This window comes from Apium graveolens, chromosome 8 (assembly GCF_009905375.1).
Source record: "Apium graveolens cultivar Ventura chromosome 8, ASM990537v1, whole genome shotgun sequence".
NCBI lineage: Eukaryota > Viridiplantae > Streptophyta > Magnoliopsida > Apiales > Apiaceae > Apium > Apium graveolens.
Genome location: NC_133654.1, coordinates 185,382,612 through 185,396,698, shown reverse-complemented (window position 1 = coordinate 185,396,698; position 14,087 = coordinate 185,382,612). Strand labels below are relative to the sequence as shown.

At 36.3% G+C, this 14,087-nt stretch overlaps 1 non-coding gene across 1 annotated transcript; it reads right to left on the bottom strand.

Moving 5' to 3' along the window:
* Window positions 1–2,091: 2,091 nt before the first annotated feature.
* On the bottom strand, window positions 2,092–2,198 carry LOC141681635 (small nucleolar RNA R71). The gene has a single exon (XR_012559062.1). It is a non-coding gene; the product is annotated as a small nucleolar RNA R71 (small nucleolar RNA).
* Window positions 2,199–14,087: the final 11,889 nt, after the last annotated feature.

Genomic DNA, 14,087 nt, shown 5'->3' with positions numbered 1-14,087 from the left:
GTCCACTTAGAATGCTCTATAAAGGCTTGAATTGACATTTGTACTCAAGTTATTTGTGTATGTGATGTGTGTTTGTAGTGTTTTTGCATTTCAGGAATATAACAGGGATTCAGGTGATTTAGCATTGTTTTGATGCTAAAATGGTGTTAGGAATGTGTCAAGAATATTGCTCGTGAAAAGGCCAACTCAAACCAGCAAGAGAATAAAAAGTAGAAGTTTTTTTCCAGAGAGTCGGCGCACCTGCGCTATGCTAGTGCGCGGTGGCGCCAGGTTTACAGGAAGACAGCGCGCCCGCGCTGGTGAAGCGCGCGCCCGCGCCAGGTCGGGATGGCAGAATTCTGTTTCCACTTGGATTCTGAGAGTTTGAAGCCCTGGTTGATTCTACAGCATATATATTAATAACTTATGATCTTTTTTCATAACAAGACGTACCAAAAAAAGGCGTAAAAAGACCGTAGAGCATAATTCAACCAAGGCGAAGAAACCCTAGTTTATTCTTGTGATTCTTTGTTTTAAGTTGTAATCTTGGATGCTAGTTTTATTATTTGTGAACCTATACTCTTGTGTAACATACTTGGTTTATTATTTATTCAGTATAAAGACTAAGTTTATTATACCATGCTTTCATCAGAACCCACTTTGATGATGAGTCCGATTATGGGATAATCGTTATCGTGGGGTTCTAGCGGATTTACTTATGGATTTCTTTAGTTAATTTGTTTTGATGCCTTAGTGTGTGGTGATTGTATGATAATCTAGTATTGGTTGTGCTTATTCGTCTTATGAGCATCGCGAACTTATAAGATAGTGTGTTAATCTCTATTGAAGCAAAAGTGAATTTAGGGGTTTAGAACTTTCCATGCTAGCATAGGTTCATGTATTTGATATGCATGATTCATAGGTAATTTTAACCATCTTACTTGCCCTATCTAATCATGATAGATAACTTGTGCATTAAACCGTTGTGTTGTCAAATTCTATAGACATATAGGGTCTTAATATAATTGGTGTCTATTCAGCTTTTACCTATTTTGTGGATGTCTGGTAGTAGGGTATTCGTACAATGAAAGTTGGTGTTTACTAGTTTCATGTTATCTGATTAGTGTCATCAACATTGCATGCTAAGGTTAAGAACAAAGAGACTATTTAATGAAGTAGTAATGAAGTTAGAATCCCATATTTGTGTCATATAGTAAAACAATCCTTTTTAATCTCTTAGTTAATGTTCTTTAGTATAATCTCTTAGTTAATCGTAGTTATAAACAATCCAATTTGTTATTCGTCTTAGTATTGAATAATAACTATACCACTGTTGCATAAGTGCATTGATTGAAATTAACCTAAACCAGTCTCTGTGGGAATGAACTAGAAATAATTCTATATTACTTGCGATCGCATATACTTGCGTGAATATTAGCGCGTGTTTTCGTCCTAACAAGTTTTTACGCCGCTGTCGGGGACTTGGGGTTAATTTTTAGTTTATGTGTTTGTCGTCAGTGGTCGTTAAAGTTCATTGACTCGGACATTATTATTACTTATTTCCTTGTCGTGTTTCAGGTACTCTAACGAGCGTGTATGCATACGCATTCTCGGTCTCATAAGAGAACACTGGATCAAGCTGAGGAAGAAGTTGTAGTAACTAAAGAAGTTTTTGAAGAAGTTTTTGTCGAGGAGAAAGTTGAAGAAGAAGCTCTTATTACAATGGGAGAACCAGAAGCAAATCCGAAGGCTTTGATGGATTAATCTCAATCGAAGATAAATGATATTCAGTCTAGCATTGTCCGACCAGCCATCGCGGCTAATACCTTTGAGATCAAGTCGAACACGATTTAGATGATACAGAACTCAGTTCAGTTTGGGGGTTCTCCAACAGAAGACCCCAACATGCACATCGGAGATTTCATCGAGATCTGCGACACGTTCAAGTTCAATGGAGTTTCTAAAGATGCCATTAAGTTGGGGCTTTTCCCATTCTCTCTTCGGGATAAAACTAAGTGCTGGTTACATTCTCTACCACCAGTGTCTATCACCAAATGGGAGGATCTTGCTCAAAAGTTCCTAACTAAATTCTTTCCTATGGCGAAGATTGCTGCAATTAGAAACGTACTTACTCAATTTGCTCAGCAATCTGGAGAATTTTTATATGAGGCTTGGGATCGCTACAAGGAGATGCTTAGAAAGTATCATCACCATGGGATATCCGACTGGATGATCATTAACTTCATTTATAATGGACTGGGTGCTACTTTGAGACCCAAGTTTCATGCAGCATCAGGAGGAGCCTTATGGGCTAAAAGCTATATTGAAGCTTATGAATTGATTGAACTGATGGCTACTAATGAATACCAGAACCCAACTCAGAGACTACCTCAGGGCAAGGTAGCAGGAATTCTGGAAGTGGATGCAGCTACTGTTATAGCTGCTCATCTTAAGGCTTTGACAATGAAGGTGGATTCTTTGGCTAATTATGGAGTTAATCAGATTACTAGTGTCTGTGAACTTTGCACTGGAGCGTATGAGATTGATTAGTGTTCTATTTCTAGTGAATCAGCTCAGTTCGTGAGTAACTTTCAGAGGTCGCAACAGCCAATTCCAGCCACTTATCATCCCAACAACCGCAATCATCATAACTTCAACTGGAGTAATACTCAGAATGCGGTTCAACAGCCTTATCAGTAGTATGCTGCGAAGCAATACAACCCATCTGGTTTTCAGCAACCACAATATGCACCAAGACAACAACTCCAGCTGCAACAGTCTAATGAAAAATCTGAATTAGAGGAGTTGAGGCTCATGTGTAAGAGCCAAGCGGGGTCTATCAAGACCTTGGAGAATCAAATTGAGCAAATTGCCAATGCTTTGCTAAATCGTCAACCTGGTACACTCCCTAGTGACACTGAAGTGCCGGGAAAGAGGGAAGTTAAGGAGCAAGTTAAGGCAATCACTTTGAGGTCTGAGAAGGTTGCAAATCCTGAAAATTCTCAAGTTTTGGAAGATGAATCTGTGATTGAAGAAGAAGAGCAGAAGGAAGCAAAAGTGGAAGCAAGGAAGACTATTATTGAACACACTTCTCCTGAGGGTAATACAGGGGAGAAACCGATCTATCCTCCACCTCCTTTTCCTAAGAGGCTCCTAAAAAACCTGGATAAGCAGTTTGAGAGGTTTCTCGAGGTTTTCAAGAAACTTCATATTAACATACCTTTTGCTGAAGCTCTTGAACAGATGCCCAGTTATGTGAAGTTCATGAAAGGTATTCTCTCTCAGAAAGTGAAGCTTGATGACTTAGAGACAGTTGCTCTTACGGAGGAATGCAGTGTTGTGCTGCAACAGAAGTTGCCTCCAAAGCTTAAAGATCCTGGAAGCTTCATTATTCCTTATACCATTGGAAAAATCTCATTTGACAAATGCTTATGTGACTTGGGAACTAGAATTAATCTGATGCCTTTATCAATCTTCAAGAAGTTGGACTTACCTGATCCAAAGCCTACTTATATGACCTTACAGTTGGCCGATCATTCTATTACATATCTACGAGGCATTGTGGAGGATGTCTTGGTCAAGGTGGATAAACTCATCTTTCCTGCCGATTTTGTAATTCTTGATTTCGAGGAGGATAAGAAGATTTCCATAATCTTGGGAAGACCATTCTTGGCTACTGGTCGGACCTTGATTGATGTGTAGAAGGGTGAGCTTACTATGCGAGTGCTGGATCAGGATGTGATGTTAAATGTTTTTAATGCCATGAAATTCTCGACTGAGAACGAGGAGTGCTTAAAAGTGAAGTTGGTCGATTCTGTGGTTACTTCAGAACTTGATCAAATGCTAAGGTCTGATGCCTTAGAGAAGGCCTTTTTGGGGAATTCAGATAGTGAAAATGATGAGGGTGATGAACAGTTGTAGCATTTGAATGCTTCTCCTTAGAAGCGAAGGCTAGATATACCTTTTGAATCTCTTGGATTGGAGGAGTTGAATAAATCTCCAAAGCGTTAAGCCTTCTATTGAGGAAGCTCATACACTTGAGCTTAAACCATTGCCTGAACACTTAAGGTATGCTTTGTAATAACCCCAAATTTTGGAATTTTTGAAACACTGATGAATAGTAACTTTTTGCTAATGATGCTGATTAAGGAAAATTATCAGACCACGCTATATAGGAGTACTGTTATGGAAATTCTAAGATCGTATTAGTATTCCATAAAGTAAATGAATGTATGTAAAGATCGTCAGAATCAAAATTTGAACACTTTAATTTTTCCCGAAAATCCACCAAATACCGAAAGAATTGAGTATAAGGTAACATGATTAAAAGAATTTAAATTAAAGGATTATAAGAGAGGATCATAAAAGGAATATAAAAGATTGCAAAAGGTTTAGGGGAAACCCAAGTGATAAGATCCTGGATATGATCCTTCAAACGATCAACGTGAATGAGAGTTAAGTGAACCGTAAAACAAATAAACGACCAAGGAACAAGCACATACAAGTAGAATGGGTAGGAAGCTTCCAAGAGAAGCTAAAATATGTGGTTAAAAGAGAAGGTGACATCATCACACCATAAGATTTGGATATGTGGCATGGAAGTGATGTCATCTAGGTGATGCAAGCATTTTAATAAAGTAACATCTAGATAATTTAGCAAGGATCAATTGCAACCAAGCATTCTTTAACACATTCCAAGACAAAGCCAAGGGAAAAACTCATCTTCCTCACCCAACCAAAAAGCTCTCGGCCAAAACAAACCCAGCAACTTCAAACTGCCATATCTCCTTTAATACTCACTCAAATTTTGTGTTCTATAGCTCGTTGGAAAGGTATTGAGATGTCCTACAACTCTTGTTCACAAGTCTCGTCCAAATAAGCATGTTAAGACCCTCATTATTATAGTTCTTTAAATTAGACTTTTAGAAACTTCAAAGCCTAACTTTGTGTTCTTGATTTCTTTGGAAAGATCAAGCTTCTAGGAGGCTCCCTAAGGCTTCCTAGCAACTTAACACCTCCAAAGGAAGTATAAACTTCAAACCTTAGCCTTTAATTTGATTATTAGTGAGTTTGATGGTTGGTTTTCTAAATGAAAAGCATAATCTTTGATTATTAGTAGTTTGATTTGAATTTGGAGTGATTTGGTGAATGAATCTTGTTATAGTTAATAGAACTTGATTGTGGTTGGTTGAGATGAAGAATCTGGAGAATAAGGGCTGGTATAGTATTATTTAGTTGAGGTTTTGATGTGTTAATAATTGTGGGTTGTTTGGTGAGGTTTTGGTGTAGTGAGAAACTTGGAAAACTCGTAAATATTACCGTCGTAATGCCCGTTTTTATACAACTGCTTGTTCTTATTGTTCGGGACAGAAAGATAACTGTTGAATATGTGAATTTTCCATGTTTAGCTATATTGTGTCGTAAGAATTGTTTTGATATGTGGTTCGCTTGAATCCGATGTACGGTTTAGGAGAAACGACCGTTTTAAGTAACGGCATTTCGCGAACGAACCATTTCCCCTCGCCTTAATTTGAAACCTTGGTTAAGGTCCTTAAATGACTAATTGGAGTACGAAACAATTATGTAAGGTTAATTGGTCAGTTGGTAGAGTATTCGCAAAAGAGTCACCTTAAAATTCATAACGGTTAATTTATAAAAAATGGTGGAGCCGAGGGTACTCGAGCGACTTATGTGAATCGTTTAGCGCAAAAGCGAACGTTAGGGTCTAATTGGTTAAAGACTAGTTTCTTAAGCAACCGTGGTTTAATTCCAACTTATATGTTGTTTATAGGTTACCAGACTCTCCCCAGGCCTTTTACCACCCCCAGTCGCTCAGGCAAGTTTTCTACCCGTTAAACTGTTGTTGTGATGTAAATATATTGGTGCATTATCTTGAGATAAGTGCATGGTTGTTATTAGCAAATCTTGCGATATATTGGAGCATGTTGATATGGTATACATATACATATTGTGAAATCTTGATATTTTATTATGAATTCAAATGCTTATAAACTGCATAATACCTATGCTAGAGATAAGCAATAGTTGCGTATACCCTTAATATAGGGGACCCAAAGGTGAACATTTTTCTAAACTGGGAGTCGATGTTCCCGAGTATAATATAAGTATATTTATATATATATATAGTTTTCTATAACTATTAATCGAATAAGGTATATTTGATGGTTTTGAATAATAATCAAACTTATTTTCGATTATTTAAATAAGGATCGTACATTCGTATAAGTATATCTTTTGTTATTTATTATTCGTTTCAAGTATGAGTTTTGAAACTTCTACTTCAATTATTTTATAAAGATTATCCTTTATGGGAATATTATTTAAATAATAATATTCAGATATTTTCTAATATATCGGGGCTGATTTATTTTATTAAATCAGCATTACTCCAAACATTCTTAAAAATGTTTTTAAGTCTTCAAAATGATTTTAAAAGTTAGAGCAGATCCCAAAAACTCGTTTTCAAGTTTAAGATCTTCCTTTTGAAGGGGACTTGAATACTCGCTCAAAAATCTAAGGGATCCGGCTCTGTGGTGTATTTAATATTCGCAACGAGGTTGCTATTTTGAGAAAACAATTTGATTACTTTCCCAATGTTCGGGAAGTAAGTCCATCTAATTGAGTCGGCATAAGCGACAGGCCGGGGTACGGTCTATGAAGGTGTAAGAGGCTGGGTGACAGTCCATCCACGCGCGAGTGGCCGGGTAACGGTCTAGCTCGAGGTCCTAATGCGGCCAGGGAGATGACAGGCGAGGAATTCAACTATCTACAGTAGAAAATGTTACTTATTGGTATCTTTGCCTGATTAGCAAGATATCGGGTTTATGCCAAAATTCTCTTCTTTCAAAATTCATTGGATATTATAACTCTGTTTTTACTTTTCATAACAGAGATTTTCAAGGAAAGTATGAGATATATATATAGGTGTGTATATATATATCAGGACTTAATGAAGTATCTCGTAACTTCATTTCTTTTGAATGATATTACAAAGATTGAATCTATTCAAGTCTTATTTTGTAGTCTCATCTATGTGATGAACTTTTGAAACTAATTATAGCTTGAACGGTGGTAGTTCGAGTAGTATTCGGAAAAGATATAATTATATTGGAGTACCTTGTAACTTCATCTTTTCAACTTATATCTAGTTAATGATTATCTTATGCATGACAAAGATTTTCAGAAAAAAAAACGTTAAGACAAGGTTAGATATATGAGATCACCTTGCAACAATATTTTTTATACAGTTATAAACTGGAACTCTGTTTATATTATGCATGGAAGAGGACTTCCAAGATTTTGAAAGGTATATATATACATATATACTGAATATTTTGTGACTTGGTCGCGTTAAGATATCAAACTTGGTTCATATCTTCTTGACCAAGACTTTCATGAGTATTATGGAAATGCTCATATATTGTTAATTATTATACATATTATTTCGGTGGGCTTGTTGCTCACCCTTGATTTCTTCTTTCATCAAACAATAACAGATAGACAAGATGAACATGACCAAGCTCCCAATTCGCGAGCGGATAGGAAACGTTTCACAGTTTCCTGTAGGTGTTGATACCGCTGTAGCCGAGTTAGTAACTACCAATAGGCTAGGTTTTCAACTGTTGATGTACCAGACTTATGTATATTTATGAATTGTAATAATGGCAAAGAATATGTAAATTTATTCAGAAACCCTTTTGAGGTGTAATGACTTATAATTATGGAATAAAATGACTTGTGTTATTATTGGTATTCATCTCTGAGACTATAACTTGTGGTGTGTGTGTATATATTGTGGGGTCACATTACGTAGTAGTTGGTTGTTTATTAAGATTAAGTGTTATTAAGGGAAATGGAACTCGTGACAACCCGGATCCCCGACCCCGGATTTGGGGGTGTTACATGCTTTTTTAGGAAAAGCTTTTAAGAATTCTGAGAGAGTTCAAGTCGGCAATTGGATGGACTATAGCAGAAATCAAGGGAATCAGCCCTTCTTATTTTATGCATAAAATTATGCTAGAGGAAGGTAGCAAGCCTATTGTTGAGCAACAGAGAAGGCTTAATCCAACCATGAAAGAGGTTGTGAAGAAGGAAATCCTCAAGTGGTTAGATGCAGGGATCATCTATCCCATCTCTAACAGTTCTTGGGTGAGTCCAGTTCAGTATGTGCCGAAGAAAGGAGGTATCACCGTTCTTGCTAATGAAAAGAATGAGCTCATTCCTACTCGAACAGTCACGGGATGGAGAGTTTGCATGGATTACAAGAAGTTAAACAAGGCCACGAGAAAGGATCACTTCCCTCTTTCTTTTATTGATCAGATGTTTAACATATTAGTTGGGCATGAGTACTATTGTCTTTTGGATGGCTATTCGGGTTATAATCAGATTTGCATTGTTCCAAAGGATCAGGAAAAGACTACTTTCACTTATCCGTTTAGAACTTTTGCCTTCAGAAAAGTTTCTTTTGGGTTGTGTGGTGCACCTGTCAATTTTCAGAGATGCATGATGGATATCTTCTCTGACATGATTGGTCAGAATGAGTATTTTGGAAAATTATCTTTTTGGTTTGGTAATGGATATATTTTAAAATACTTTTATTTTTTGTGAAATGGAGGTGTTCATGGATGATTTCTCTGTGTTCGGTGATTTTTTTGATGAGTGCTTGCAGAATCTTGGAGCCGTTCTTAAAAGGTATGTTGAGACCAATCTGGTTCTCAACTAGGAGAAATGTCATTTTATGGTGCGACGGGCATTATTCTTGGGCATAAGGTCTCTATTAAAGGACTTGAGGTGGACAAAGCCAAAGTAGGGGTTATCAAAAACCTTCCTCCACCAATTTATGTTAATGGAGTCCGTAGCTTTCTTGGGCATGTGGGTTTCTATAGGCGGTTCATCAAGGACTTCTCAAAAATTTCTAAACCTTTGTGCAATCTTCTAGAGATAGATGTCCCATTCAAGTTTGATGATGAGTGCCTAGCTGCTTTTGAGTTCTTGAAGAAGAGTTTAATCACAAAACCTGTCATAACTGCACCTAATTGGGATGAACCTTTTGAGATGATGTGCGATGCAAGTGACTATGTAGTTGGAGCAGTTCTTGGGCAGAGAAAGAACAACATATTTTATGTGGTCTACTATGCTAGTAAGACCCTCAATGGTGCTCAACTGAATTATACTACTACTGAGAAAGAACTCTTAGCCATTGTCTATGGTTTTGAGAAGTTTCGATCTTATTTGCTTGGGACGAAGGTGACAGTGTTCGCTGATCACGCTGATATTCGCTATCTCGTCTCAAAGAAGGACTCGAAGCCTAGATTGATTTGATGGGTTCGTTTACTTTAGGAATTTGAGTTAGAGATCAAGGACAAAAAAGGTACTGAGAATCAAGTCGCTGATCATCTCTCTCGTTTAGAAGATCCGAGTGCAACTTCACAGGGTAAGACATTGATAAATGAGTCTTTTCCCGATGAGTAGTTGTTTGGGGTGCAAGAAGAAGAACCTTGGTTCGCAGATATCGTGAACTACCTTGTGAGTAATATCATGCCTCCAGACTTGTCTTTTGCTCAAAGGAAGAAGTTTCTTCATGAGGTGAAGTGGTACATGTGGGATGAGCCATATTTGTTTGGGCAAGGAGCTGACTAGAACATCAGGAGATGAATTTCGTACAACGAAACGGGGAGAATCTTGCAAGACTGTCATTCGACTGCGTATGGAGGCCACTATGGTGGAGAGAAGACAGCAGCTCGTATCCTTCAAGCAGGATTTTTCTGGCCTACATTTTTTAAGGATGCGCATTAATTTGTTTTGAAGTGTGATCGATTCCAGCATGTGGGTAATATGTCTAAGAGGGGTGATGTAACACCCCCAAATCCGGGGTCGGGGATTTGGGTTGTCACGAGTTCCATTTCCCTTATCAATACTTAATCTTAACAGTCAACCAACTACTGCGTACTGTGACCCCACGATATACACACACACACCACAAGTTATAGTCTCAGAGATGAATATCCAAAAATAACACAAGTCATTTTATTCCATAATTATAAACCATTTCACCAAAAAAAAGGTTTCTGAATAATTTACATATTCTTTGCCATTATTACAATTCATAAATATAAATAAGTTTGGTACATCAAAAGTTGAAGGCCTAGCCTATTGGTAGATCCTACCTCAGCTACAACTGCATCAACGCTTACAGGAAACTGCGGAACGTTTCCTATCCGCTCACGAGTTAGGAGCTTGGTCCTGATCATCTTGTCTATCTGTTGTTGTGTGATGAAAGAAGAAAGCAAGGGTGAGCAACAAGCCCACCAAAATAATATGTATAATGATTAACAATATATGAGCATTCTCATAGTACTCATGAAAGTCTTGGTCAAGAAGAAATGAACCAAGCTGATATCTTAATGCGACCAAGTCGCAAAATATTCAGTATATATATATATACTTTTCACAATCTTTGAAATCCTATGACATGTATAATATACACAGAGTTCCAGTTTATAACTGTATAAAAATATCGTTGCAAGGTGATCTCATATATCTAACCTTGTCTCAACATTTTTCTGAAAATCTTTTACATGCACAAGATAATCATTTACTAGATATAAGTTTAAAAGATGAAGTTACAAGATACTCCAATATACTTATATCTTTTCCGAATACTACTTGAACTACCACAGTTCAAGGTATAATCTGTGTCAAAAGTTCATCACATAGATGAGACTACAAGATATGATTTGAATCGATTCAATCCTTGAAATATCATTCAAAAGAAATGAAGTTACGAGATACTTCATTAAGTCCCGATATATATATCCATATATATATCTCTCATACATTTTCTGAAAATCTCTGCCATGTAAAGTATGAACAGAGTTGTAATATTCAATGAATTTGGAAAGAAAAGAATTTTGGCATAAACCTGATATTTTGCTGATTAGGCAAAGATACCAATAAGTAACCTTTTCTACTGTAGATGGATGAATTCCTCGCCGGTCATCACCATGGCTGCATTAGGACCTTGCGCTAGACCGTTACCCGGCCACTCACGCGTGGATGGACTGTTACCCAACCTCTTACACCTTCATAGACCTTACCCCGGCCTGTCGCTTATGCCGACTCAATTAGATGGACTTACTTCCTGAACGTTGGGCAAGTAATCAAATTAATTTCTCAAAACAGCAATCTCGTTGCGAATATAAAATACACCACAGAGCGGATCCCCATGATTTTTGAGCGAATATTCAAGTCTCCTTCGAAAGGAAGATCTTAATTCTGGAAACGAGTTTTTTTGGGATCCTTTCTAACTTTTAAAATTATTTTGAAGACTCGAAAACATTTTTAAGAATGTTTGGAGTAATGCTGATTTAATGAAATAAATTAGTCCCGATATATTAGAAAATATCTGAATATTATTATTTAAATAATATTCCCATAAGGATAATCCTTATAAAAATAATTGAAGTAAAAGTTTTAAAACTTATACTTGAAATGAATAATAAATAACCAAAGATATACTTATACGAAAGTACGATCTTTATTTGAATAATCAAAAATAAGTTTGATTATCGAAACATTATTCTTTAATAAAATAAAGAATATTATTTAATAAATAAGCGGAGTCATAAGTCCTCAAATGAATATTCAAAATAATATTCATTAAATAAAATAAACGGAGTCTTAAGTCCTCGAATGAATATTCAAAATAATATTCATTAAATAAAATAAACGGAGTCATAAGTCCTCGAATGAATATTCAACTAATATTCATTAAATAAAATAAAGTTATCGAATAAAACTTATTCGATTCATAGTTTTGAAAACTATATCAATATATATATAAATATATATATATATATATATTATACTCGGGAACATCGACTCCCGGTTTAGAAAAATGTTCACCTTTGGGTCCCCTATACTAAGGGTATACGCAACTACTGCTTATTTCTAGCCTAGGTATTATGCAACTTATAAGCAATTGAATCAACAATATATATCAAGATTACGAAACAGACATGCATATATACCATATCACATGCTCCAATATATTGCAAGGTTTGCTAATTAACCACCATGCATCTATCACAAGATAATGCATATACATATATATACATCACAACAACAGTATAATGGGTAGAAAACTTGCCTGAGTGCTCCCGGATAGACTTAAGCTTAGAGTGGGTCCGATAACCTATGAACAACAACATAAGTCAGAATTAAACCCCGGTCGCTTAAGAAACTAGACTTTAACCAATTGAACCCTAACGTTCGCTTTTGCGCTTAACGATTCACTTAAGTCGCTCGTGTACCCTCGGCTCCACCATTTTTAATAAATTAACCATTAAGAGTTTTAAGGCGATTCTTTCACGAGCACCTTACCAACTGCCTAATCCACTTTACATAAATGTTTCATACTCCGATTAAACATTTAAGGGCCTTAACTAAGGTTTCAAAGTAAGGCGAGGGGTAATGGTTCGGTCGCGAAACGCCGTTACTTAAAACGGTCGTTTCTCCTAAACCGTACATCGGATTCAAACGAACCACATATCAAAACGAAACTCGTAACATGAACTATCTAATAATGGCAATGGTCAAAACCTAACAGTGAGTTCACGGGTCCTAATATTAAGAACAAAAACAGTCTAAGGTAATCGGACATTACGATGGCTATGTTTACACGATTACCAATTTCGTGCAACTCCAATTCAATTCACAAACAACCCACGATCATCACCATTCCACCATCATTCAACCACAATACAATATCATTCAACCATAACTCAATATCTCAACTTATTCATCTAAACCAAGTCAAAAATGTGGCCAAGAACTTTAAATCCAACAAGTATCACTCCTAACTCCAAAATCAACAAAACCACTTACAAAACAAAGCTTTAAACATGATTACACACCCATTACACTAACCCATCATCTAAACATTAGGAAATCCAAACAACAAAACTTAAAACTAAGATCATGAAGAGTTATACCTTCCTTGAAGCTTTTAATCCATGAGAGATCCTTGGAATGCCCATGGAAGCCTTAATCTAACCTCCTACAAGCTTGATCTTTCAAAGAAATCAAGAACACAAAAATTAATTTCAAGAAAGTACTATTCACCATCTTCTTGAATGATTTATAGGAAATGCTAGGAAAGGATTTTGAAGCTAAGATTCCTAGGAAGTATGTAACTTAACTAGGAGAAGCTAGGATAATTACCTTGTAAATTAGCAAGTGGAGGAGCTTGGACTTCCCATTTCTTAAGGAAGAGGCTGAGAGCTCTTGGTTGGAAAGGTGGAGAAAATGTGTTTTTGTGATTTGTGATTTGTTTGGTTGGTTGTTTTGCTTTTGTTTTGTTTAATTATCTTTTAACCATATAAAATTGTGTGGCTTGAAATCAACCACCCTTCATTCCCTTTTTGTCATGCTTAGGTCATCAATCATATATCATCTTCCCATGCTTTTCCTCTTCTTATTGGTTTGATGACATCATCCTCAATAACCTCTTTGATTAGCTCCTAATTACTTGGCTAATGACCGCTGATCTGTTATGCGGTTCGCTTAACTTTCGTTTTCGTTTATCGTTTGAGGGATCATACCCGGGATCTTATTACTTAGGTTTCCTTAACCTTTCTCAATACATTATATTCCTTTTATGATCCTCTCTTATAATCCTTGAATTTAAATCCTTTTTATTCTGTTACCTTATACTCAATTCTTTCTTTATCTGGTAGATTTCCGGGAAAAATCAAAGTGTTCGAATTTGGATTCTGACGATCATTACATACACTTATATACCATATAGAGTACTAATAAGATCTCAGAAGATCAATAAAAGAACCCATACATAGTGTGGTATGAAAAGTTTTCTTATTCAGCATAACCAGCAAAATCACTATTCATAAGGGTTTCAAAAATTCCAAAAATTGGGGTTATTACAGTCTCCCCTCCTTAAAAGGATTCCGTCCCGGAATCAGATAGAAAATGAATAGGGATACTTTCTTAGCATTGCACTTTCTAACTCTCAAGTAAATTTTTCCCACATTATGGTTCTTCCATCAAACTCTGAATAGTTTGATAACCCT